This window comes from Carettochelys insculpta, chromosome 7, assembly GCF_033958435.1.
Source record: "Carettochelys insculpta isolate YL-2023 chromosome 7, ASM3395843v1, whole genome shotgun sequence".
NCBI lineage: Eukaryota > Metazoa > Chordata > Testudines > Carettochelyidae > Carettochelys > Carettochelys insculpta.
Window position 1 is genome coordinate 31401945 of NC_134143.1, and position 27563 is coordinate 31429507.

The following is a 27563-nucleotide window of genomic DNA, read 5'->3' on the forward strand; positions in this document are numbered from 1 at the left end:
AACCCTTTAATTCAAGTGCTTTTGTTCAAAGTGCAAATCTGCCCTTGTGGCTCTAATTTTTAATATACAGGCACTGGATGGGTATAGGACAAGTTCTCCATACACCTAAATGATTTATGCAGATCACACTCTATAGTTTTCAAACGTAAGGCTACAGCACAACTACCCAATAATAAATCCACAACACTTGGTCCTTTCAAGAAACACTTCACTTAAGAACTGCAGCAGAAACAACAATATGCAGTTATTTTACTTTGGGTCATATTAGTTAATTGAACACAACTGGATCCAAAGGTTGTTAGAAAGCTTCCGCTTCCTGGCCGTGTGCGCATAAAGCACAGCCTGTGGAACTGCTTAGAGCATGTCTGCTACATGGTGTCTGAAGTTTTGGTTGCTTTACCTTTGTAGTGATCAGCAGTGAAAGAACCATGCACCAGTTTGTGTATTTAAAGCTTTTGTTAGTTTAATTTGTCAGCAAAGCATTCAGAGGGAATGTGTGTTTCGAGACAGCTGCCTTTCGGTTTTCTAGACTCTAGGGTTGCCACCAGTCCATCTCAGCCAGACAGTAAAGCTTGCAATGTTCTGCTCAGCGTCTAAGTGATGACAGAACTTGTCAGAATATTTGACCAACTGAAAAAGGAACAAAATATACAACCCCCGTCTCAATATCCTCTCAACTCCATTTCTGCCCTTAAATTTCAGGAGGCTCAAAAATCTCTTTTAAGCCTCTTATTTCTTTGCTCAGAGAGAAATTTTGTTTTCCATTCCACTAGGTTATTTAAAAAAATAAAAATAGCTCACCTTGGAGTTACAGTTAAAAAGACAGGGTAAGAGACCACTGTGCTTTACTCCTCCTGTCTTTCTCATGTGGCCAAAGAGCAGAAAAAAGAGATCACATCCCCTAGTCTGAAAAGATACAAGAGCATTTTTTGTGGTTGCTCAAATAAAATAATCATATTTGCTGTGTTTATGGTGCTTTTTGTTTGCTTGTGGAGGATACCGCTGTGAGTTTATTGGCAGAGATCCACTGTTTTGTAGGTATTCTGCGTGCACATGGGGGCTATTTAAAGAAAATAAATTTCAAACCCCTAAACACAACTATCCGCACCAGTAACTTAATTCTAAGGGGGAAGCACATCCAGTCAGGGAACTGACCATTACCATAAATCATGGATGGCCAGCGAAAATTAGCAGATGATGCTTCAACTTCAGACACTTATAGCAAACTCCTTGCAAATAAGGCAGGGCCAAAAATTAATCACTGGGATTGTTCAATGTATTATTTTAAATAACTATGTTTGAGAAGCCTGAGATCTATTCAAAGATAAGTTGCAAACTCAAAAAGAGACAATACTTAAATTATTTGCTGCAAAATATGCACCCAGTTCTACCCATCAGGAGGAAGATTAGGCTGATACTCCAGAAAAGGAGAGTCATCGGGTACTGTTGGGAAGAAAAGTTATCTAAACTATTGCCCTCTCGGTTTAACTGTCTGGAAATTCCCAGCTGTTCCAAGACTTATTGAAATCAACATTAACACCCAGTGAGCTCCCCAGCCACTCTTTTAGAACTCATGGATACAAAGTAGCTAGACCTGCTGATTTAAAAACTGTCTAATTCTAGTAGCTGCTGTTTAACACCATTCTAAGAGAACAGCGGAATGGAAAGAGTGCTCTCGTATTAATACGACTACATCATCTACTTCCAGGAAACTGAAAATTATATGTCTGCATATGTATGAGATCTGAGCCCCAGTGCCCACACGGCTGTACTGACAGCCACAGCCACAAGGCACACCACAGTCACAATCATTTAGAGCAGGGCTGGGGAACCCCAGGCCCAGACACTTTGAGCCAGCTGGCTGAGGGACTGAGGGGCTTCCACTGAATCCAGACCATGCGGGGAAGGACGCTGGCCCCATCCCACCCCACTCCCCTGCAGCACGGACACTTCCAGCTCTTTGGCCGGCACACAGGCAGGCGAGCAGCCCGTGTGCAGGTTCGGTGGCTGGAAGGAGCAGGTGGCAGCACTACAAGTGCCAGTGCCGCTTCTGCACACCCTGCCGGCTGTGGGGCTGCTATGTGGGGGAGAAAAGGGGAGTCTTCCCGCTTCTCAGCTGGCAGCCACATCAGCAAAGGGTCTTTTTGTTTTTCTTGTTTGTTTTTGGCTTCTCCCTATTGTGTAGCCCCTGACCTAAAAAAGGTTCCGGGTCTCCAATTTAGACTGGGCCTTGCTGTTCCTGTGAGTGCAGGGGAGAGGCAGAAGAGTAACTGTTCACTCTCCTGCCCTTCTCCTCCCCTACTTAACCTACCTATGTGGATAGTATGCAAAGGGGAGGCCAGGCCCGGGGTAACACAAGTAATGTGGTAGGGGAAGAACTGCTGAGAGGACCAGCGTGCTTATTGTGGCACACCAGGCCCTCTTGATGGAGCAGAGGACCTGGGGACACAGGGAATTCCAGGTAAAAGGGACAGATGGTCTCCCTAACAGACACCCTCGGCAGAATGTGCCAGGCCCAGCTCTGACTCTCTTGCTTTTTTTACTTCCTCGTTTTCAGTGCTGGAAGTAAACCCTGAGCATATGTGCCTGCCTGCTGGCTGGGTAACCAAGCAGAATGAAAAGTCATAAATGGCCCATTGTTAGCTGAAACAGAGAGGGTCTCTGTGCACCATTTGACCCTTCCCGCTTGGATAAGTTGCTCCCAGCTGACGTTCAATCTCCTAACTAGCTCAGCTTTATCCATGAGACTTACATTTTCTTGGGGGAGGAGAGCTGGGTTTTCTTGCAACTCGAAGTCCATTCGTGTCAGTGATGACGGTTTTGGAATCAGTACGTCAGGAGCGGGGGCAGGAGGCTTTGTCGCTCAGTCAGACTGGAGGAGCAATGCAACAGATCTGTGGCTCCGTAAACCCTCATGGGCTGGCCAGCTTGGGCTCAGCAGACAAGGAAAATGACGGGCATGTGCATGGCTGTATCTAACCTGATTAAATGCTTCTTCTGTTAATCCAGGTCAGGCTGGGGGATATCAAACTGCACCCTGAAAGGGATAATAAATTGGATGCACTGTGCTCCGCTTCTCTTTCAACCTGATCTCAGTGTACTCAATTTCTAAACTACTTTCAGCACCTTCCAAGAGGTATGAATGTATTCCTATTTGTTTCTATATGAAAAATACATGAAAAATTTCTCTAATCTCTCTTCGTAGAAAAGAAAGGCCACTGGTGTTTTCTTTCTTGAAATTTCTTGAAATTTTTAATACAGGTTGAACCTCTCTCGTCTGGCACCCTTGGGACCTGACTGGTGCTGGATGAGAGAATTTGCTGCACCATGGGAGGTCAATGCTATTTAGCAGCACTATCAAGACTTCCACTGTTTATTGGGCCCTTGGAAGACATTTAGGGGTAAGTACAGCAAAATAACAGCACAGAACACTGAGAGCCAGGACTGGTGGCTGTAAACAAACTTTATGAGACCGCGGGAAACTTCACCACACACAAGATAAGAAGTCGTCCAGCTAACTGAAATCATGCTAGATTACGGATGTTGCCCGATGAAAGAGTTCCAGATGAGAGAGGTTCAACCTGTACTACCTTGAGCTCACAGGATATCCTGGCAGTAGAGGTGTAAAATCCTGTTTAATTAATTAGTTAACCAGTTATAGGTTAATCAGTTAAACATAGGGGATGTTGCCGGGGTGGCCACTCCAGCCCAGCTGGAACAGCTTCCCTCCACCACAGATTCGGGGGGGGCTGCTCTAGCCATGCTGGAGCACCCCCTGTAGCCAGAGGACCCCACAGAGCTCAACCAGCCCCCTATCTGTGGCAGGCAGAGACCGGCTCCTGCCCCCACAGGTTAACCATAATCCATAAACCTCATCTGCTCAGGGTGAGGCTATCGATTACCCATTAACATCCCTACCTGGTAGATTGCAAGTTGAACTGATTCCAGTTCTTCACCTTGTATTCGGCTGTGTTGCTGCTAAGAGCAGAGGTTTTAGAAGCCCTAGACAACACCGCATCCTGGAGCAGCAGATGACAGGAATTTCCCAGGTTTTGAAAGCAGAAATAAGTGTGTGTTCCTACCTCCTGGAAGATTAGAGAAATAAATAGCTTCACCTAGCTCTGTTAAATGCTTCTGCCACATCACCTACACCACTGCAGAGCAGTGCTCCTGGTAAGCTGAGCACTTGGGTGGCTGCCCGGAAGAGATTCCGTTGCCACCCAGCCAATTACCAGCGTGCACACAGCTGGTTTCTACGGTGATGCGCATCGGCTGAGGCCTTGCTGCATATAACAAAATTTATTCAACCTATGGATGGAAAAAATTAGAGGGAATGGCTGCACAGCCTTTATTTCAATAGCTCAAATACCCAGCCATTGTTAGATTTCCTCTGCCGCACAGCACATTGTTCAAGGTGTCTCAGAGCAAGCAAAAAGAACACACAGTAGAAACAGAAAAGAAAACCCCCAAAACTAAGTTCAGGTTGTTTGGTGAGCTTTCTCCTGCTTCTGGGTTGGCCCTCGGCTTGACCTGCCTACTGCTCGCTCCACAGTTAGACCTGGAAATGTTTTTCAGTTATGGCCCAGGTTGTTACAACTGACACTGACAAGAAGGTCAAGACTTAAACTTCCAGATATAAAACGGGTAATAAACACTAGTCAAAGAAATGCGGTACTTACAAGCAAACCTGCTGCTAGGGACACACACAGCTATATATCTCCAAGACAGGCTGACAAGGTGGCATTGTGGAAAATTACTGACACTTGCTACTAAAGACAGCACAAAATCATTGTGGTAATTCATGGAATGGGTCACTAGGAATAGGCATAACCCACACCAGCCACCACAACATATAACCCTTCATAGGTCTCTATGGTTTACAGAGCTCTGTCTGTCTGAGTTGGCATTGAACGTAACAATGATGATAGGAAGAAACAGATGTCACTGGTTTTAGCCACAGCTGGAGAGTGGCAGGGGAGGGCATGTTTGAATGAAACCTTTTTTTTTCATAGATCATGTCCAAGTATCTTTCAAAGATACTAGGTGTGCAGTGACCATACAGGCACAGCCAGTACCCTATTATTCATCTTGCCATAGTTCATGTGCTGCCTTAAACATCAAAACTAGTTTAAGAGGCTGATCCTGAGGGGTGCTTAGATGCTTAGAATTGCAGGCTCTTAATGGGAGAATTTTGGGCACGCTGCCCACATGGATTATGCCTCTACTTTCTGAAACACACTGGGAATTCTCCAATTTCGACCTACACAGCAACTAGAGCCAATGTATTGAGAAGGCATTTGCCAAACATCTCATCTGAAAGACCACACCTCCAACCTGTCCAGATCCTGTCCTTTCACTTCACTGCAGAGTCTGCACTCAGAATAAGCTGAATTCCTCATATGGAAACATGAAGCCTAAAGCTGAGAATTATTGCCATCATATTAGGGAGAACTTCCTCCAGAAAGAATGGCACCTGCGTGATAGTGCATCAAAGGCTACGTCCACACTGACAAGTAACAGACGTGTTAGTCTGTATTCTAACAAAACAAGCCAGCAGTCATGGATTACTTTAAAGACTAACCAAATCATTTATTAGGTGATGAGCTTTTGTGGGACAGACCCACTTCTTCAGATCACGTGCTATGGACCTGGGAGCAGTCCGTTGGCAAAAGTGCTGACAAACAGCATGTATGCTACCCAACTGCTAGCAACATGGCCTTGTCGGCACAGCCATGTCACCAGAGCTGTCTAACATAGACACAGCCTAAAGGGTATGTCCACACTGAATTGTAAAACCCAGGGCAGTAAGTCTGCAAGTGCAGATCTACAGACTTGGGTTTGTGAGCCTCACGCTACGGTGCTAAAACCATGTATGCATTCAAGCTTGGGCTGGAGCTTGGCTTCTGTAGCCCAGGATGGGGAAAGGTCACAGTTCGTGCTGCAGCCCAAACTGCAGTATCTACACCGGGCTGAGAAGAGCTGAGTTTTGCAAGAGCTGTTCTGAGCAGCTGACACAGAGTAATAATTTGGAGGGTTTCTTTATGTGTCTACTTTTTATTTCTTTAAAAACAGATAAAACGGGCCAGTCCCACGCCTGGATAAAAGAGACGGGTTCTGCAGCTGTGGTTGCAACCTGCTCAGGTAAAAAAAAATCTTGCTGCAACCCAAACCTGAGAATGGTACGTGCAGATGGAGCTCCAAAGCAAGTATCTAGGCAACCAAATCAGTAACAAGAGTAGACACAGGAAATACGTGCACTTTGTATGGTACATAAAAGCTGACACAGGTTACCCAAGAAATAAAAAATACTCTTTGAATATCCTTGGTGGCAGTGAGATCAAATGGGCAGGGAGTGCCTGATGGTATGACTATCTTATACTCAGGTGGAGCGATGCATGAAAGAAGTGAAGAAGCTATGCTGGATAACTGACTTACCTGCCAATTAATAACAGAACCATAAGTCAAACCGCAAACAAGACATACTAAGTGTACAATATGCAAGTATATACACTAATAAATGCGACAGGTGACAGTGAAAAGGACACATTCTATGAGCAGGTGCATCACATACTGGATGACAAGCCTAAGCAGGAGATTTCAACACACATATCAACAACCCTACCGGCTGGAAAGGAGTCATGGGCATAGCTGTGGAAAGTACCCATGCTGATAATAGCAAAAGGTTATTGAAACTCTGTGGCACAAACACCCCAGGGAGAGGAGACTCTTCCAGCACAAGAGAACTCACAAGTTTACATGGAGAACACCAGACAAGGTGACTGTCTGTTTACTTGATTTGATTAAAACAAATATCAATAAGAGCTAATAAAGTAAAACACTGTGGAAATAGCAATGCAACAAGAAGTGAAGTCATAGTTGAGAAAGTGAATAAGGAAGACTTATTTACTTGTTCTCATAACATAAGAACTAGGAGTCACCAAATTACATTAATAAGTACAGGAGAACCCTGATTATCCAACTTTTGATTATCTGGCATTCCATTTTATCCAACATGACGAATATATGAATTTTGAAGAATGATTGTATTGGGTTTTCACTAGAATTAGTAATAAACTGAATTTATGGATATTTGTACCTGTTTTTTCACTAGTATTCTGTATTATTCAACATTTCCATTATCCAACCATTCTTTGGCCCTGTTAAAGTTGGATAATTGGGGTTCTGCTGTAGCAGGTTTAAAACAAAGTAATTATTTCTTCATGTAGCACATGGTAGGCCTGTGGAACTCTTTGCCAGAGGATGTTGTGAAGACCAGGGCATTAACGGGTTTCAAAAAAGAACTAAAAAAAATAATGGAGGATTGGTCCATCAATACTAATTAGCCAGGATGGGTAAGAATGGTGTCTCTCACCGCTGTTTGTCAGAGGCTGGAAATGTTCATTTCCTATGGGGGATCTGGCATTGGCCACAGTCAGATGACAGGATACTGGGTTTATTCAGTATGGCCAGTCTGATGTTCCTGTGATTTCTGATACTTTTAGTTCACAGTTTGAAGAAACACTTGTAGCCCATAAGCAGTTTCTGTTCTGACTGCCTCTTCGGTCTCACTATATTGTATTAGGCACTTTAGTACTTGTCCAAACTCTTATGCCTCCTTCAAAAACACATGACAAATTCTCTCCACCCTCTTTCTCTAGACGAAACTTTGATGCTGTCTCTGCAGTTCCTTGAGTTATGATATTATGAATGTAAAGATTTAAAAAAAAAAAAGTTTGGGTGGAATGCACAGCTTGTTTTCAAAACACATCCTCAGAAATATCAGCTTGACTTCGGGACTCTAAGGCTGCGGGTAGGGAGCATGTGTGGCTGCTCCCTGAGGCAGAAAGGGAAGAATCCCTCCCTGTACCATGGGGAATGGAATTTGTCCCCGCTCCCTTACTTGCCCAGCAAGCACGGGGCAGAGCTACCAGTATAAAATCCCCAGCCAGCAGTTAGTAGGGCCCTAGCCACTAGAGGGGTCAGACTAAAGCTCCGGGTTCTTGGGCTAGGAGGAGGCTCCTTTGATCTGGGAGGCTGAGGACTGGCCTGGACCCCTGCCAGGTGACTCTGAGGAGGAGCTCCCCATTGGGGCTGAGGCACAGCAGCCCTGAGGAGCCCACCAGTGTTGGGTCAGGAGGCTGAGAACTGGTCTGGGCCACCAGGACCCCTTCTGGAGAAACTGCTCACTGCGGTAACCTGCCTCTCCTAGAGAAACTGACCTGCATCACACCAGGTATGAGGTGGGGCGATATGGAAGTGGCCCAGGTATAACAGGGGTTGGTGTGGTTTGGTATGGAGCCCCACTGACCCTGGCTGCAGACCACAGCTGCCAACAGTGCCCAGGGCTGGGATGCAGTGGAGTGGGTGGATGGGTGTCCCTCCCCTGCCACCCCAACCTATGGGTGGCCATTTCCCCCTTCTCACTAGTCCAGGTACATGCCTGGATGGTCTTGCTCTCTCTGCATGTGAGGGCCTAGGCCTGCCTGGGATATTGACTGTTTGTTTGTTCCTGCCTCATCTTGCATCAGGGCTGGGCCTGCCTGGTATATTGACTGTTGTTCCTGCCTTGTGCCTTACACCAGGGCCTGGGCATAGACTCAGGACTTTGGCTGGGTGTTGGCCCACCAAGGCCTGAATATGGGACTAAGCCCCAGGGCTAAATTGTGTAGGACATAGGTGTGGCTGCTCCCTGAGGCCACTTGCCTGCACTGCATCCACACTAGCAAGTTCTTTTTAAAAATGGACACTTTTCCAAAAGAACCTATAAGCATCTACACACAAAATACACTCTTTTGATATGAAATCCAAAGAACACAGCACTCTTTCCAGCAGCCCTCTCTCTTCCCAGATGCGGAAGAGCTGCTTCAGGGACTTTTTTTTTTGAAAAAGCAGTCCTCATGGTGCTGAATTTTTTTTGGATCCCTGGCCCGTTCTTATGAGAAAGTGGGGGTTGTGTGGATGCACTATCCAAAGAGAGCTCGATCTGTCAATCTGCTTTTTTGTGTGTGGACACGCTCTTCCAAAAAATATTTTTGGATGAGATCTTCTGGAAAACTTTCAAAAAATTGCTGTAGTGTAGATGTAGCCTTAATGTGCTTTGGAAATACAAACACTAATGAGGGTAGTATAGGGGTAGCTCAGTGGTTTGAGAATTGGCCTACTAAACCCAGCATTATGAGTTAATCCTTGAGCAGGCCACTTAGGGCCTGGGGCAAATAGGTGTCAGGGATGGTGCTTGGCCCTGCCAAGAAGACAGGAGACTGGACTAGATGACTTCCCAAGGTCTGTTCTAGGAGATGTGGGGGAGGGATGAGCATTTGACTTTCTAAACCCTGGGCTGTTCTCCCTGTTAGGTAGATAATCTACAGATTAGCCATCATCCTGGCCAGTGAAGCGGTGAGCAGCCACACAATGTTTCATTAAGGAATGCATGACATGAAGCAACATGCACCTGGGACCAATGTTGCTTTGTCACAGGGTGGAAGCCTTGGGCTGTGTTTGACTCACAGGGCCATTGTGTTTTAAGATGGTGACCAGACGGAAATTATTCAAAAACTAAGAACAAAGACTAGATATGTGAATGAGAGCTGTTTCACTGTTCATTTTTTAAAGCATCCTGAAATGACACCCACTCCCATCCAGATTAAGTAGCCAGCATTCCCCTGGTAAGTCTCAGCCACAGCAGAAAGGTTGGAGCCAGCATGCATATAACTGCTTCCCTACACTACCTATGACTCTTCAGCATGGGTATCAGAGGCAGATGTTCAGATTTTTTTCAAGGTGGCATCCCTGGAAAAACTCCCAGTTTTTAGTAATTCTATCTTAAGAGCATTTTTATTTCTATTCTGATAGCGTATGTAGGGAGAGAAACTGGATGAGTTTATATCATCTCTTCTCTGAGCAAAAAAATTCTGACCTATTTTGGTATAGGCCAGCCCACGCAAACAAGAACTCCCTCTGTTTCCCCCAGCTCCTTCCATTCCTTTCCTACACATCACTTACAATGCTGATTGCAGTAAGCACAGGGTCAGAATGTAGTCTGAGGAGATCCTCAGACTTTCAGTGACTCCTCTGTTTGGACCCAGCTTTGGCATGAGTTAAACTTGGCTCTCCTAGCTGCCAGACAGCCAGATAGAGGGTTGGATGGTGACGTGTATGTGTAGGACAGGAACATGGGGAAGGAATGCATAGGTGTGTATACAGGGCGTGGGATGGGTTTGCGTGGGAATGTACAATTTATATAGATGCTGCACATACCTGTGGTCTTACATCCAGGATGATCAAAGGCAGCCTTGTTCACAGAGATATACAGCAGTGACAGCATACGTATACCCACTGGTGAGAGTACAGCAGATATCAACACAGGCAGACTTGTCACTTCTGAACTGTTACTTACAAACGCAGAAAAAGAAACTAAACCAAATCTTCTGTCTTCCCACACACCACTCTGCCTTCCCCTGTTTATGCCCCTAAACTTGCTCAAGCTTAACAATTCTGCTGAGTCATAGGTTCTCTGGCATCTAGACAGCTCCATTTGTTTCTGATTTTTTTCAAATTAAAGTAGTCCATGCAAGGCAACAAAGGAGAAGAATGGGCCATTGCTTTCTTTGTTCTCTTCAGTACTCTGGAGGACAGAAGAAAACCATGGAGACGGAATATTAACAGCTTTATAAGTCATTCCTGTTGTGGTCTGTTTATTCATTTGATAATTACACTTTTGGAAAAAAATCTACTAATTCCTTGATATTGGTTGTTCTCATTTGCCCATTATCCAATACAGACTAACACCTGTTTTCTCTTAATATTTGTTCCATTAGTTTGCTAGGGTAAATATATCTAATTATGGTAACAGCTAGAGGCCCCTTAAGACCAGAGCCCCACTATGCCAGTACTCCTGTGTACACAAAGCAAAAGACAATCCATGAGAATTTACACACCACATAGGCAAGAGATAAACAATGGAGACAGGAAGATAACATTTGAATTAGTCTTCCATGGTCCTGTTAAGTGTGCTGGACATGCAGCAACCATTGTTAAAAGGAAAATGCTAGGGAGAGATGAGGTTGTCAGATCTGGCTTTTGTTTCACAATTGGTGGTTGAGGCCCAGAGAATTGGATTTGCCCAGGGTTAGGTGAGAAGTGTGGCAGATCTGGGTCATGTCTACACTAGGCCAGATCGTCAAAATGGCCACTTGCATGGCCATTTCAAAGATTTGGGCTAGTGCAGACATAGCCTTGGGGATGGAAATCCTGATATCCTGAGTTAGTCAACTCCAATATCTGTATCTACTCTTCTTCTACTACTACTACTACCAATTTTACTATAATTACCTACTTTAAAACTACATGGTAGTGATTTTCACATGATAAACTGTTCAAACTTGGAGACTTGAGCCATTTTTAAGATGATGAACTCAATTTTGAATCCTGTTTATAAAATTTTGTTTAACATTTTTGACCATATCTCATCTCAGAAACAGCTCCTAAAACTTCATCTGAAATCTTTCAGAAGCCTTCAACATCTAGAGCGTACAATCAAATCTGACACAGGGAAAGGCATAAGCGATTCACTGGTAAAATAAGGACCCTCAGCACCAGGTGTCAGACTCCAGCAGAATATGAACAGCTATCAGTTGAATGATGCAGACTTAAGCTTTGTTTTTTCTAAGCCTTTGGCTTGTGGAGAGAACCTTGAAAGTTAAAACTCTATTCTGGAGGTCTGTGATGGATCTCTCTGAAATGCCAGAGATGGCCATGGCAGGAAATGAGATGCTGGGGGAATAGAGGGCAATGCCAGGACACTGAGGTGGCACTAAGCATAATCTCTCTCTCTGGTGCTTGGCTGGCAAGGTCACATGTTCAGGGTCTAACTGGATCACATTATGGAGTTAAAAATCTCCCCTTCCACCAGTAACATTGGAAAGTAAAACCCACAACTTCCCAAAATGGTTTCAGTCAGTTGGCAACCCCACTGCCAATGTGACATAATGTCATTTATGGCATGAAAATCTCAGGATTGTTTTCAATAGTCATCAGGAGATTGATGCTGATTCCAGGAGGCTCTGGGCCAATTACGTAGGGCTGGCAACCCTACTTGGAGGTTTTTCCCCACAATCCTCTGCAGCATGAAGGTCACTTGCCAAGATCATCTTGATATATCTTGCTAAATTGTTTCCCTGCCACTGTGGGAGCCTCAGTCACTGATGCAGCTTGGTCCACCCTATCCTCTGCCTGGGGAACATAACAGTCTGTTCTCCAGGCAGCAGGGATACATTGCTGTAATGTCAGCTGCTGGGTGAGTGTGGGGCTGGTCATTGTGCTACACAGGGTGTCAGACCATAAGATCTAGTGGCCCAGCCAAGCTTTAAACTGTGTGATGGTAAAAGAAAAGGAAAACTCTAGCCCACTCCCCCATGTCTGCTATAGCCTTGCCAAGGCTCCTTACTTGCTTGCTTAATGGCATCTTCTCCTTCCAGGTGCACCCCACACCACACCACAGATGCTATTAGAGCCTTCATTACCCACCCATGCCTTTCTGACTGCTATTAGCAGTACTACCTGGAGAAGCCACCCACCTCTCTCTCCTAGTATAATACGTGATCCAGCTCAGGCCTTCCCTGACACTTCCACAGCCTGCAGACTTCTTTAGGGCCAATGAAAAAGGTGACAAAAGCACATTACAAGTTCCACTCTTAGGAACTTTAAATTTGCAGCGGAAATCCCCTCTAAACAGGATTGGAGATGGGTGGAGAAGCATGTCAAGAAAGACATGGCACATGTTCCTGTCCTGGTTGAGCTACCACCTGCTGTGTGACAGGAAAGTCTCAATTACCAGAGAGGGAGGAAGAGAGCAGACATCCCAACATTCCTCACAACTAAAATAACTCACTTCTACCTATTATATCACACAAAATAAAGCTCACAAACCATGAAACACCGTATTCTTTTACAGCATCTGATGCTTTGCAGTTTTCCCAGATGACTACTTGGGCAATCTATGGTTCGCTCTTCAGCCCTCTACTTCCCTCTTGTACTCAAACACATTTGGCCCTGCAGGTTTAGAAAGAGAAAAGGAAGGACTTGTTTCTGGCACACATACCAAAATTTGAGTTACAGCCTAGTGCTTTATCCACAAGTGGCCTGGGTTCAATAACCAGCTTTGCTGATGTAAGTCCTTTCCTCCCCCTCTAACCTCCTTTTTTTCCATCTGTAAAATGGGAAAGATGCTAATCTTCAACGTCCTTTCAGACCTACAGATGAAAACTGCTATTTAGGAGCTCACTTATTTATCATCGTTATTTATCGTTGTTGTGGGTCACATGGAGAATCAACTCGGACAGTTCCATCCCAATGACTTAGTGCCTAAGTAAGGATTCCATAACTTGTGCATAAACATATCGCAAGGGATCACCCTTGCAGCTCGTTCTGTTTAAAACAGATGCCAGCAGTTTTCTTCTCTGCCTTTACTAGCTGGAGTTCGTGAGAGGTCAAACTGGGGACTTGCTTATTTGTTTTCCTCATGCTGCCTCAGGGCCTTCCTTCAGACCACTCCAGACAGGTTTTTCAAAGCCCTGTTAAATGAAGTAGTACGACGGGGACAGTAGCATCCACACCAAAAAGAAAAGCAAGTGAGATGAGCATCATGAGAAAAGCAGCTGCATTCTGGTGGCTCGCCACCCCAGAACAGATGTCGGGGAGGCAAGGGGAAGGAAAACATACTGGAAGCACCTGGCAGATCTGTACTGGTATTTTTAGAAAACCTTCTGTATTGACTTAATTCTAGGCCCATTATTATTGTGTGCCTTGAAATAAGAACTGATCACTTAACAAGGATGGGACTTTCTTATCCATCATTCCATTTATACTCATGGAATCTCAAAGGACTTCACTTAGCAATGATTTAGATATGGAGTGTTCAATTATGGTAATGCTGCCATGGCAATGTAGTTCAGATGGAGCAACCTATATTCTCTTTCTTCTGCAGCTGAAGCATATGGGTCTGACAAGGGCAGGAAGGGTCACCCAGAACTTGAATTTAGACAGTGCTGTAAAATTGCAGCAGGGGCTGGAGCTCTGGGTCTGATGACCAGGGAAGGGGATGGGCTTCCAAACTCTGCCCCTAGCATAAGCTGCAAGTTCAAAGCCTGTCTCTACTTCTGTGTTTGGAGAGTGAATGGTAGCCCTGCTGACTGACTCAAGTTGGGCTGGGAGGCTTGCTCCAAAATGCTGTGTTGACATACCCAAAGTGCACACCTGAGAAGGGGCACTTTCTCCCTTTTAGCAGTTTTGCCTTTCTCTAGCAATTTTTTTGGCTTGTCACATCCCCCCTGCCTTTTCTGGTTGCCTCCTCTGGGCTTTTTGCCAGGAAAATCTGTTGAAATGAAGCAGAACCCTGTTATTTGCTGGCTCTGACTGTAAGAGAGAAGGGCCTCACTGGATATTTTTGATGCCTCCAAAAATACTCCCTTGACTCAATCATAGTTACACGCAGATGAATTTTAGGGGGAAAAAACATCAACACTGGGCAGAGGGCTTGTTCCGGGTCTCATCTGGTTTGCAGCTCTCCAACATTTCTTCCCATTCTTGGCTCTTTGAATACCTTCCAACTGGTGCTGTGCAAAGGAGGCAGTCCTTAGCAGATTGTACTCTGGTTTTGCCTTCATGGGCATTATCAATTAACTCAAGTGAGTAAAAGACATTTGTGCATGTCAGCCTGGACTCCACAAATGTTTGTGGTTTACTCTATAGCAAATGTTTGTGTCCTAGAACAAATGTCGATGGAGTGCCCAGAAGAATATGTACCAATGAGTTTATATCAGTCACAGTGAGCTAATCAACCAATTCAAGTTAAAAATCCTCTGGTGTAGACATCCATTGTGTTGCTATGTTACAACCCTGGTATACAGGGGAATCAAAAAGGTAGAGGCTAAGCGATGCCTCATGTTAAGAAACCCTGACAGAACTACAACTGTGGAAGATCCTTCAATATCTCAAATCCACATCCATACAAACAAAACACTAAACACACTGCGCCATTCCAGCTCATGCTTGGGCATGTCACTTCATGACTTAACATTACAAGTCCAGGTGATGTAGTTACATCCTCAAACTTCTACTCGGAAGGAGTAGGGGTAAGGAAAGAAACTGAGGCCTGGTGCCTTTGTGTTCCCCTTACTTTACAAGTACAAAAAGTTTGACCTGACCTCATCCCTTCAATGACTGGGATGCTTTTTGGCAAATGGCTCTACCATCAGACTGCTCTTAACTGGGAGAAAGGGGAAAAAAACACAGATGTAATAGAGAATGTAACTCCCTACAACTGTGAGGTCTCTGTGGGCCAAATGGTGCAGTAGGGGTGGACTGAGAGAGACCTGGTGAGTTGTTCTCCCTGTTAGAAAGCCAGGGTAGCAGGATCACCTGTTGAGGGGAGGGAGAGCTCAGTGGTTGGAGCACTGGACAGCTAAACCCAGGGTTGTGAGCTCAATCCTTGAGAGGCCATTTAGGGATCTGAGGCAAAATGGATTTAAAAATAAAAGGGGTGGCACTTGGTCCTGCCAAGAGGGCAGGGGGGACTGGACTAGATGACCTCCTGCGGTCCCTTCCATCTCCGAGATGTGTATCTCCATATATCTAGAACATTTAATACAGGATTTAAAACCTAAATGCCCTTGGAGAAATTGCCAAGGCATGGGACTTCTCTAAAATGGTGCGATACAAGAAATCCTTTTGGAAGGGAAAAGAACAATGCAGTGTATAGTTAGTTATTCTGCAGGCTGGTTAGTAAGAGAGATCACCACCTGGCACCCTCTTCTCCCCATCCCCCTCCCCTGCAGCCCAACAGGCAATTGCTGCCTACTTGGTTACAGGAAAGATTCACTTTGCAGATGGCCAAAAAGGGCAATTGGGAGCATTGCCGAGCCATGAGGAGGCCTTAGAATTACTGGCTTAGATCCCAGCATCTGTGCATGAAAAGAAGGAATGAGTTGTGCCTGGCTGCTGCTGCTTATAGCTCAAGTTACAATGTGTGCTGTGTGCACGCTCTTACCCACTCTGCCCTCAGGACACGTTTGGACCCAGGAGTGTGTGTCTTTGGCTCAGTAAGTTCTTCCTCAAGGACATGCACTTCATGTATTGCTTTCAAACTCTCCCATGCCTCAGGCTCCTCCTTTCCCGCACTGGGAAAATACCCTGCTAGACAGTCACCCAGCGTCTACGGGAATGGAATGTCCTTTTTCTGTTTCTCATAATCCCCCGACCCACCATTGCCGCACTGAGAACAAAAAAAAGTGCTGAGTACTGTGCCTGGTCAATAGGCTAGTATGAGACCTGTCTGTGCTCCAGTTTTATGTAAACAAAGTCTATGTTAGTCTAATCCCACTATCCAAGCTCCTGCAGATAGGACAGGAAACAGGAAGTATTGTGAAAAATAGAGAATTCCAGCTAATAAATAAACCTGTTATGCTCCTAGGGAATTGGAATGACTATCCAGGTGCAAATACCACATTTCCAGGAAACATAGTCTTCCACACCCATAAATCATCCCAATTAGTAGGGGGAAAGGACAAATAATGCAGAAAAGGACTTTGATCCCTTAGGGAAAGGAGGTTAAGTCAAGATGAAATCCTGTAGTTTATAAATGTACAGATCTATTTGCTTGCTGATGAATGAGGGGTTTATGTGGATAAGTCCCTCTGACTATTAACAAGAATTATCCACAAAAAGCCTCATGTGCTTGACAGAATACACCTATGTGTCTGTTTCTCCATCTCAGAGTTTGGCCACTGGCTAAGTCAACAGGAGCCAGGGCTTCCCGTCACTGTGGCGGATGTCCAAAATGTGATGGAGATGCCAATGCCAACTCTGTATTGGAACTCTTTGGATGGAACTTTGAAACATGGACTGGTGCTTAGCCCCAGTCTGCACTGCCACTTCCTGAAGGAGAAAGGAAAATAAGTGAGGAGAATTTTCCACACCTCTGAGCAAGAAAACAGGCTTGGCAAGAAAGATGATGCAATTCCAAGATATTTAGAGTAAGGCCCATTTTCCGGAGCTGGACACATTGCTCTTTCTGGGACAGCAGCTCACTGTTAGGGCAGGACCGTTTGTCTTAGTTTTTAACAGAGTAATCAGAAGAGCTATATGGTGTGGCGACACTGCTCCAAAATCTCCTCTCCTGGAAAACTGTGTTCAGATCTGGCTAATTCCAGTACAGATTGCACCTCTCTGGTCCAGCGCCCTTGGTCCTGGATGAGGGATTTTGCCAGATGAGGGGAGGTGAACGCCCTGCTCCCACTAGTTGGCCACAGCCAGCTCCTCTGCCCCAGCCCCCTACAGGGATGCCAGGGCCTTGGCCCTCTGCTGGGCTGCAAGGAGCTGCCAGCCCCCAAGCCCTGGCCCACTGCAGGGCTGTCAGGGGATGCTGCCTCTGGCTCTATTGTCTCTGTGGGGCTGCTTTGAGGCCAGCTTGGATGCCCTCTTGCCCTGGCCTTCTAGTCCAGGAGGGATGAGAGATGGAGCTGGACCAGAGAGTGCTGGTTTTCAGAGGTGCAGCCAGTAATGAAATGAAATCTCACGTGGGTTTTGGTACATGAAACTCAGCTGCTTATGACAAGCCCAGGAATTATCAGAGGCCTTGTCCGTACTATGCAGTGGATCGATGCTGAAGCAATCAATCCACCAGCTGTCAATTTGTCTGCTATAAATGCAATAAATAGATCTCTGCACTCACTCCTGACAATGCCAGTATTCTACCAAAATGAGGGGAGCAGCCAGAGTTGACAGAAAAGCAGCTCCCGTGACCTTACCGAATGCGAGACCCTGCATTAAGTATGTAGAGCGTAGCTGAAGTATATGGATGGTGCCAGTAAGTGTAGACAAAAGCAGAGGGTGCTGCACGCCTGAGGTGGCCTGTCAAAGCCCATGCAGGGCCTGCAAAGATGCTGTAACTAAGAGTGAAGTGAGCTGGCAGAGGTGGATGGGTGTGGGAGCCCAGGACAGAAAATGGAGAATGTAAAGAGCCGGGGGGAACATACAGCGTTGTAGCTATTGATGTGAAACGGAACAAAGCAGCAGTCATGTCGCACTTTAAAGACTAACAAAATAACTTATTAGGTAAGGTGCTCTCATGGGGCAGACCCATGTCTTCACCTAATAAATTATTCTGTTAGTCAAAGCGTGACATGACTGCTGGTTTGTTCCATTTCATGGCACTAGCTCCAATGGTGTATGCTCCCCCTTGGCTCCAGGCCTGCTGCTTTGTTTGGGGAAGATACAAACTCAGGGCTACCTCTCAGATACAAAACAGGAATAGCATGCACAGCTGGGATACAGTCACAAGGAGCACCAGCTCTCCTGCTGCAGCGTAGATACTGCTCTTCCCGCGGGAGCAGGAAGAAATCTCTCCCCCTCTCCATGCCTTGCAGGAACCGGTGCATCAAGGAGGTTTTACACCTTTCTCTGGATGCTGCATTAGTGGTGACAGCCTGACCCCTGGGTTTCTGAGGCAGCTGCAGCTCCCTAGCCTTCAGGCCGTGGGCAAAAGGAGCCTGACCTACCCCCGCTCCCTTTGTTTCCACCTCTCTGGAGGTGCGAGTCAATCTTTAAAGACAGCACACGGGCCAGCTCCTCGGCCGGCGTAGCCCAGCGTGGCTCGGAGCCGGCCGCCCCAGTAACTGATGGCGAGCCTCGCAGCCCGGCGCTGCGAGCGGCCTTTCACCCCCAGCGGCGCGGCTGCAGGGCAGATCCGCCGGGGAAGGAGGCTCCCCGCCTGGTTCCCGGCATCTCCGGCGGGCCGAGCCGCCGCCGCCGCCGCCGCCGCCTCCCCAAGTTTTCCCGAGCTGTCCCCGAAGTTGGAGGCTCCCGCTGCCGGCCCCTCCCCTTCCCCGGGGGCCGCGGCTCGGGGCTGCAGCGTGGCCTCGGCACAGCCCGGGCGGGCGGGTGGCGCTGGGCTCCGCTCGCTCCTGCCCGGCCGGCTCGGCCCCCGGGAGCGCCAGGCGCACGTGGGTGCTGCGGAGTGGGACCCCGCCGTCCCCCCCGAGCCCGGCCGTCGTCCCGGCCCTCCTCGCGGCACGTGCCCCTGGCCCCGGCCCTGAACAAAGCAGCGCCCCCCTCCCCCCGGCACGCGAGCGGGGCTTACCCTGCCCGGGCCCGGCTGCGCCGGGGACCGTCCGCTCGCCGCTCCCGGCGCCGCTGGGCTCCCCGCAGCCAGCCCGGCCAGGCGGGATGCCCGCGGGCTGCAGGCGGGGCGGGGCGGGGCGGGGCGGGTGGAGGAGCTCGTCGCCGCCTGGCTCCGGGCCGGGCCCTCAGCAAGTCGCAGCGGGCGGGCGGGCAGGCGGGACGGCGGCGAGCCGAAGTCAGCAGCGGGCCCGGGCCGGGGGAGGAGACAGCGCCGCCGCCTCCCGCCCCGCCTCTCGGCCCCCACCCGCCAACAAGGACCCTTCTGTTGGCTTTGTTCGGGGCTCGCCGGCGCGCTGCGCTCCGCGCTGGCCCAGCGGCCGGGGGTGGGGACAGGGACAGGCCGCCGGGCCGGGATCGGGCTGCGATGGCTCCGCACCGCTGCGCCCCCCGCAGCCCCGCGCTCCGGAACGCGCCGGGACGCGGACTTCAGCAGGGGGGTCGGAGTCCCGCCAGGCCCGTTCCGGGCAGCTGCAGCCGGGCTCTGTGCACGCGGGGGGACCTGCCGCCCGTCTGGCTGCCGCCAGCACAGGGGGGAAGGGAAGCACATGCTGGGCTCGCGGTGCTTTCCGGGGGCGCTGCGTTAGCGGCCGAGCGGCTCCCACAATAGTCTTCCCCTTCTGCATTGTGGCTCTTCTGTTGGACTTGCCCAGCTGCGGGCGGCTGCCTCCCCCCGTTTCCAGCCCAGAGCCAGCGGGTCTGAACACAGAGCCCCTTCCCTCAGCGGGGCGCAGGGAGCTGATCTCGGATCAGCAGCCGCTCTGGGCAGGGGACATTTCCTTCCGCTCAGGTGCGCCCCTCTAGTGTAGCACCTCGCCCGCAGGGAGCAGCGGCGGATCTCAGTTTCTAACATGCCACCGTTCGTGGGCATTTAGATGCAGCCTGTAGGTTCGGAGGCATTTTTATTAGTTACTGATGGTGTGACTCACTCCTTGAAAACATCCAGCTGCTGCCACGTTATGGTTCTAGCCCTCCAAGGTGTCCATGCAGATCACTGATTGAAAAGATTTCAGGGGACTAACACCACAGAGCCGTGTGTGTGCGCGTCTGCAAGTCCACTGGAGCATTCACACTACCTGCAAAGCATAAAGCAGCTTTCAGATCACCTGGGAGATGGAATGGATTTGTATGGCATTCAGCGGGTCAGTTATTTTGGAACAGCTGGGTGGATACCACAGAGTTGGCGAACATAGGATCCTCAGGTACCTGTGGTTTTTGTAAAAGCCCTTCAGAACTTGCTGCCAGTCTCCCTTTCCCTGTAAACCTGAATGCAATCCCACAATGGGGTGAGATCTTCAAAGAAAGGAAGAAATAATGTCCATGGAAAACTGCTTCACCAAGAGATCAGGAAATTCACTTTCTCTCCCTAGCATCTATTTAAATTAGCTTCTGGCTCCAAATGCGGAAGCTAATCAAGCTCCTAAAACATATTGGGTTCTTTTCTGAAATTGCTGTTATCAGTTTCTCATTGTAAATGAGATTGTGTAATGATTTGTGTGGGCAGTAATGCATCTGCAGTTTTGTGTGTACACGTGTATTTGTGAGCATGTTTGTGTTGTATATGTATACATAAATGCTGTTGTAACTGTATGTGTGTGTGTGCAGGAGTATGCAAGTGTGTGTATTTGAGCGTGTCTGTATGTGAATGTGTGTTTTCGAGTGTAATATATACCTTAAATGTGGCAGTGCCACCCATGGGATAAACTGCGCAGACGTGACAAACTTAGTTGTCATCCACCTCCAGCTGCATGACATCCTCTCAGCTCACTAATCTGTCTCCCCGATTTGTTCTAACATCCAACAGTTGCCAACAACCATTTAAAAAAAAATCCATGTGCCACAAAAATGTTCTCCTTCCTCCAGCCAAAGTACTCTAGCCTGAGGCCTAGGACAAGAGAGATTAAGACTTGAGCTGTTACAGCTTTTCTGTACATACAAAATGTTGCAATCCCAGAGGCTTAAATGGGAGCTATTAGTTTCTGAGAAAGGGAGATGCTTGCTTACTAATGGCAGGAGGGTTGGGGCGGGGGGGCGAGGGTGTCGCAGCACTCATTTCTAGCCTTGCAGAGCCAACAGGTAGCTTATTTTAAAGCTGCAGTGCTTCTCTGTATGAAAAAAAGACATTTTAAATCTTATTTAGTGAGCTCTCTGTAGTTGGATTCATGGTAACTGAGGTGTCTGACTTGCAGAGGAATAGAGCAAATAATCAAAATAATATGTTGAAGTGCTCTTCACTATTCTGAAAGTATTTTTTTCTGTTTCACGTGTGGCATATGCAGAATACAAGCACCTACTGATGTGGTGAGGAACAAAGGGTCTACTCTACTGGTATTCATTTGGAATGACTCGCTTACTTTACTAGTGGCCTTGCTTCTCTTGGGAGTAGGGCCTCCATTCCAAGTCAGGCTGATAAAAATGTGCGTGTGTGCATGTGCGTGTGTACAAGTGCCCCTTTAAGAAGAGTGTGCTCTTATGTATGAAGGTTTGTTTTAAGTTTGTACATGTACTCAGGTGTCTGCATACAGAGGGTTGGTGAGTGCATACACGAGTGGGAGAAAGCAGTCATGTAGTACTTTAAAGACTAACAAAATAATTTATTAGGTGGTAGTCTTTAAAGTGCTGCATGACTGCTTTTTTGTTTTGATAGAATACAGACTAACACGGCTACCTCTCGGTCACTATTCATGAATGGGAGAGTGTGTGTAACAAGCTCCACATACTGCAGGTCAGGGTATAGTCTCCATCTGTCCGTGCTGGTTGGTTATTACAAGTTCATTACTAGTCTTCCACAAAGAAGGCTGTTAAGTGGGTTCAGGTGATGAGAAAAGGGCATGTTAGAAAAAGGGCATTTTGTATTACAAGGGAAGTATCAAAACATTTCCACATCCTGCAACAACCATTTGCTCCTTAGGTTGGCTTCTTTCCCCTTCCTGACTACTTTTGCTTAGATCTTGCACCTTCATTCATGTCAAACCCACCTTGTTTAGTACCGATTGTATTATTTTGCTTCTTTCATCTTCAGTTCAAGCCATGGAGCCAAAATGCTCATATTGGATGACATTGCAGTTAGATATGGTAACCCAGATCAAATTCTGGTACTGTAATAGTGTGCCTGGAAGCTATGCTGCCATGAGAGTCTTGTACAGAATCCTGGCGTGATGGGTGAAAGAGACCAAATATATCCTTTTAGGTTTATATTTAAAGAACAGAAGACATATGTGGTCTGATCCTGTAAGCATTTTATATATGGTGTTCCCATTGAAACAGGTGGGAGTTATGCAGAGGCCTTGCAGGATTGGGCCTATGCAGATAATGAGATTAGACACGTGAAAAATGATGCTTGTCTGGATTAACTGCACACCATTAGGATCCATCTGTGATTTCCAGACATAGTTAAGCAAGCTTGCTGTATTTTTGAACTATTTCCATTGTAACAAGAGGCTGTTGCCTACATATTGAGGTCAAAGAAGATTCTCATTAAAGTAGATTTCAGATGATGATAATGTTGAAATGAATATGAAGAGGGTCTGTAATTCACCACACGTTATTTGAGCATAATAGCCTGTGTAGGCTTTTAGTGTACTATCAATAACAGTAGTGATACACTAGGGAGTTGGAGGAGAGCCAAAATCTTTCGGTGCTCGGGTTGCCTCAAGTCAGAGGGATGCCCTTGCTGTGTTTCACTTTTCAACCTGCATGCTTCTTGCCAGATTTCAACTCACTTAAAGGAGAAATACTGAGAGCAAGTCTCTTCTCAATGTATTTTCATTCATAAAAATGGTATCCCTCTTCTCATCTATCATCTCGTCTGACGGAGCGGGTCTTTACCCACAGAAGCTCATGCTCCAAAATATCTGTTAGTCTATAAGGTGCCACAGGACTTCGTGTTGTTTTTGAAGATCCAGACTAACACGGCTCCCTCGCCGATATCTCTCATCTATAGAACCCTGCTTCTGAGGGGTGCATAGTGCTTCACAAACAAATAAGGTGCAATCTCCCTTGTCCCCACACATCCCTCATCTGGGAGGACAATGGATGTTGCTGGACTAGAGAGCACCTGCACCAGATGGTTCTGCTGCACCCCACGCAGCTGGAGCTCTGTTGCTGGAAGGAAGCACCATTGGCAGCCCCAGGGCAAGGAGCCAGGTTGGGGACCCCACTACTGAGAGCCTGGCTGGGTTTGGGCAGCCCCACTGTGCGGATCCCAGCCGCAGTTGGGAGCCCCACCAGGAGTGCTGTGGTGGGGAGCCAGAGGGGAGCCAAGCTCTGGCACTGAGTTCTGCTGGAAACCCTGCAGTCACAGGGACCCCTATGGGGGTGGGAAGAGCCCTGCAGCCATGTGGCAGGGATCCAGCTGTGGCACAGAGCCCTGCCAGCAGCCCTGCAGCCCGCCTTCAGGCAGCCTGGGAACATGACCTCCACTCGGCCAGAAAATCCCCTCCTTTGGAAGCACTCTGGTCCCAAGGTTGCTGGATGAGGGAAGTACAATCTGCATTAACTCTAACAATCTCCCTGGCAAGATAAAGGTAATTTCCCCCATTTTACTGATGAGTAAAAATGAAGCCCAGGAAATTGTAAGTGACTTCTCCAAAAGCTAGCTAAGGGCTAGATCTGGGACAAGACCCCAGGAGTTTGGATTTCTACTGTTTTCTTTTTCTGTCCACTACGTGTACACCAGGGGTGTCAAACCTTTTTTCATGGGGAGGGCCACATGGCCATTGTTTACATGTTTCAGGGGCCAAACATAAAATAGCCCCAAACCACCACCCTCCCCACCACCAGGATTAAATCCCTCGCAGCCCCAAACTGCCCCCCGTGCAGCCCGAAATCACGCCCCCCGCAAACATCATGGCAGGAGCAGCTCCCTGCCACGCTGAAAGAATGGGACCCAGTTTAATTGGTTTAGTGACCAGATCCTTCCTGCTGGCTCTTAAACCAATTAAACTTAGTTCTACTCCAGTGTTTCTCAACCTGTTTTATAAAGTACCCCTTTAAAAAAATTGTAAGTACCCCGGTACCCACAATTTTCAGATATGCAAAATCCCCAATTCCCCTTCCCCTCTCCAGAGCCAGGCAGCCCCAGCCTTCTGCTTTAACCCAATCCTCCCTCCCTCCCTCAGAGCCAGGCACCCCCAGTCCCGCCTCTTTAAACCAGTCCCCCATCCCATCCCCCAGAGCCAGGCACCCTCAGCCCAAGTTGAATGTGGCAATTTACTACAGCTGCCGGCACTTCCAGAGCAGCAGGAGCTGCATGAGCCAGGGCCCAAGCCAGGGTCTGCACAAGCTGCACCAGCCAGAGCTGGGGCTGGCATGAGGCACAACAGCAGGAGCCGCGATGACCTGAGCCAGGGCCCATGTGAGCTGTGCCAGAAAAATGGCGGTGCTGCTGGTGGTGAGGGCCAGATAAAAAGGCTCTGCAGGCTGGAGTCTGGCCCATGGGCCGCAGGTTGAACACCCCCGATCTATATCATGCTCCTTTTCTAAATTGCTCATCCTTCTTATGACAACAACAGCTCTGCACTATGCTGGATACACCCTCAGTGTGCCTGACAAAGAGATCACCTTTCAGTTCCCCTAGGACACTGATTCTCCACCAGGGTGCTTGTACCCTTGGGGAAAGGGCAGCTGGTGAGAGGGGAAATGAGAGCCACTGGCCACGTGACTTGATAAAAAGCACTAGCAAAGTCAATACAAACTACAATTTCATATAGAGAATGGCTTTTTTACATTACCATTTATACTGTACCCTGAAATGCAAGTACCATAATCGCTCCAATTGATTTATAATTATATGGTAAAAATTAGAAGCAATTTTTCAATATTAGTGTACTGTATCACTGTTGTATTTTATGTTTGATTTTTGTAAGCAAGCAGTTGTTAAGAGAGGTGGAACTTAGGGGCACACAAGAGAAATCAGCCTTCAGAAAGGGGTACAGTAGTCTGGAAAGCTTGTGAGGAGTCTGGATTCAAACATACAATCTCCTCAAAGCCCAGAGAATGGGTTCATGGTCTGTATTTCCAGTCCTCACACCTCTTATCCCAGCCACTGGCTTTACATTCCAAAGTAATGCGGTCCGAGAATGACATCAGGGGAGAGGCAAGGGGAACAAGTTGCTACAGCAACCAGAATGCATTGGGATGGTGGGGGTGGGGGAGCATCTGATTCCAATTAACTTACTGGCGCTCTGGATACCTGCACTTGGTCCAAGCTGATGATGTGTCTGCAGCATCACTCAGTTTTATTTTTAAAAGCTCTGGGAGTTTTTAAGTTAACCCTTACCCAGCTAGTATTTAATATTATCAAAGATACTGCACAGATTTGTCCAGATACAGGAATCTGCATTGCCTACCAATTACATAGGATAGTAGAACAGATGATATACACCCAAATAAGGTCTTCGCTCTATACATTCCTTAAAAGAATTTTTGGTGTCAAATGATAGTACAGGGTTAATATAATGCATTTGGAAATAATGCATATATAAAAATGCAGGATAGGCTAAATTCCTTTCCACCCACGTTTTTCACTTTGAGATCATAAGAATGGCCATACTGAGTCAAACCAATTGCCCATCTAGCCAAGTATCCTGTCTCTGACAATAGCCAATGCCAGAACTTCAGGGGACTGTCCAGAACAGGGCAGTTGAAGTAACCCACCCAGCTTCCCCTCCTGGCTTCTATCACTTCAAAGGTTATGGTTGTCCTGGCTTTTACATCTATGGTGGATGGTAGTGTGTCTACAGAGGCAGGCACCTAGTGAAACTCAGGCATTCAAAAAGGAATGCTATATTTCTGAACCAATTAGCTCTGGGATTTGGTAATGAGCTATAGAACCTGCACAGGTACACTCAGCCCAAAGCAGTAGCGATAGCAAATCACGTAGCATTTCGTGGCTGCTCAGTGGCTTGTTTATAATTCATAGTATAAGTTCTTCCCCTGCTGAAGAGCTGCCCACATCACAGCTGGCTGCCTTATTGGCAGCTTCATCAAAGAAGTCAAAAAAGTAAACAAAGACAGGAGGGAATTATTGGCTTTTCTTGCAGTAAGTTCCCTCCAGATAAGGGGTGAAGCAGGCTTGAATGGTAGGATCATGCTCTGTTGCTGCTCCCTTTACTGTACATTCTTGTGGATAGGGGATTTCAGATCTGCCAATTGGGCATGTTCTATTTTCAGTACATTCATTAAAAAGGTCAGTTACAAGCCTGAAGTAGGTAACTTAACTTTTTTACTCTGTATCCACTTCCCTACTTTGCATCAGTAGTTGACAGTTCTCATCATCAACATTGGAACATCAGTTGGCCAAAGCAAACCCACCAGGGCTGTAAGTCAGTTCATGGGCAGTGTGTGTGTGTGTTGGGGGGGACACGCAGCTAAGCTCAGAACTATGTGCTTGAAAACAACCTGATGATTTAAATGAGTAAAATTAACTCCGTATTTCTGAAACTTAACTTTGTGAGCAAGTTTGGCTTGGCTTGGCTTGGCTTTCTCTCTCTTTCTCTCTCACACACACACACTCTCTCTCTCTCTCTCTCTCACACACTCTCTCTCTCTCTCACACACACACACACACACACACACACAGAGATTGAGAGAGAGAGGAATTTGTGACATTCACATGAAAGGAAGTACCTGTATAAGACTCATGCATCTCAGGCTATGTCTCCACTGCGTGGGTGTGTTTTTACGATACTTTATTTCTTTTTGGCATCCCAAGGTTGAAATAAGTAAAGTCGTAATAGCGTGTTACACACAGACACAGCATTGAGAAACAGAATTTTCTCATTTACAACCACAGCTCACAGCCACAACATTGCAAAAGGAGTGTTCACAAAAGCCAATAATAGCTGTGCTTTGTTTACACACATTCCTTTTCAATCTTCAGGGGGAGGGGATCAATGAAAGCCATTGGCAGAGCTGGAGTTATTATTCTGAGGGGAAAAGCCCTCCTAGCTCTACTTTTCATGCATGGAAATGTGAATGCCCCATGGTGTGTTTTTGCGTGTTTGTTTGTTTGTTTGTTTTGTGTAGACAAGCCCATAGGTTCACATTGGCTCCAAAGGATGGCTAGCATACCAATCAAACGTACAGTGCAATCAATGGTCCTCCTCATTGAAACAGGTGTCCCCAGCAAACGTTTCAGAGTGGTGTGTCAGCATTTAGGACATATTGATGAAGAACTAGTACCAAATGGAACAAATATGTCCATTTTTTCTGATTTACAGTATTTCATAATATGCTCCAAAAATTGAAATTCATTAGTGGCTTAAACAAGACACATTGGCCATATTGGATTTTCATAAGCGCAGCTGCAAATAGCTGATTACCACAAATGCATATGCAAATGTCCATTGATACCTAACTCACCATTGGCAGGAACAAATTAGACAAGA

General features: G+C 47.0%; 1 protein-coding gene across 5 annotated transcripts in view; it reads right to left on the reverse strand.

Moving 5' to 3' along the window:
• Nucleotides 1-21196, reverse strand: part of CHST3 (carbohydrate sulfotransferase 3) — a 42407-nt gene extending 21211 nt beyond the window's left edge. For 2 of the 5 annotated variants that reach the window (XM_075000251.1, XM_075000247.1), the window contains exon 1: nt 19136-21196. The gene's annotated coding sequence lies outside the window, so the exon portion shown is untranslated. Of the gene's footprint in view, nt 1-10257; nt 10379-12927; nt 13051-19135 lie in introns of those variants that run through there. The other 3 variants (XM_075000246.1, XM_075000250.1, XM_075000249.1) reach the window with 3 other exon arrangements.
• Nucleotides 21197-27563: the final 6367 nt, after the last annotated feature.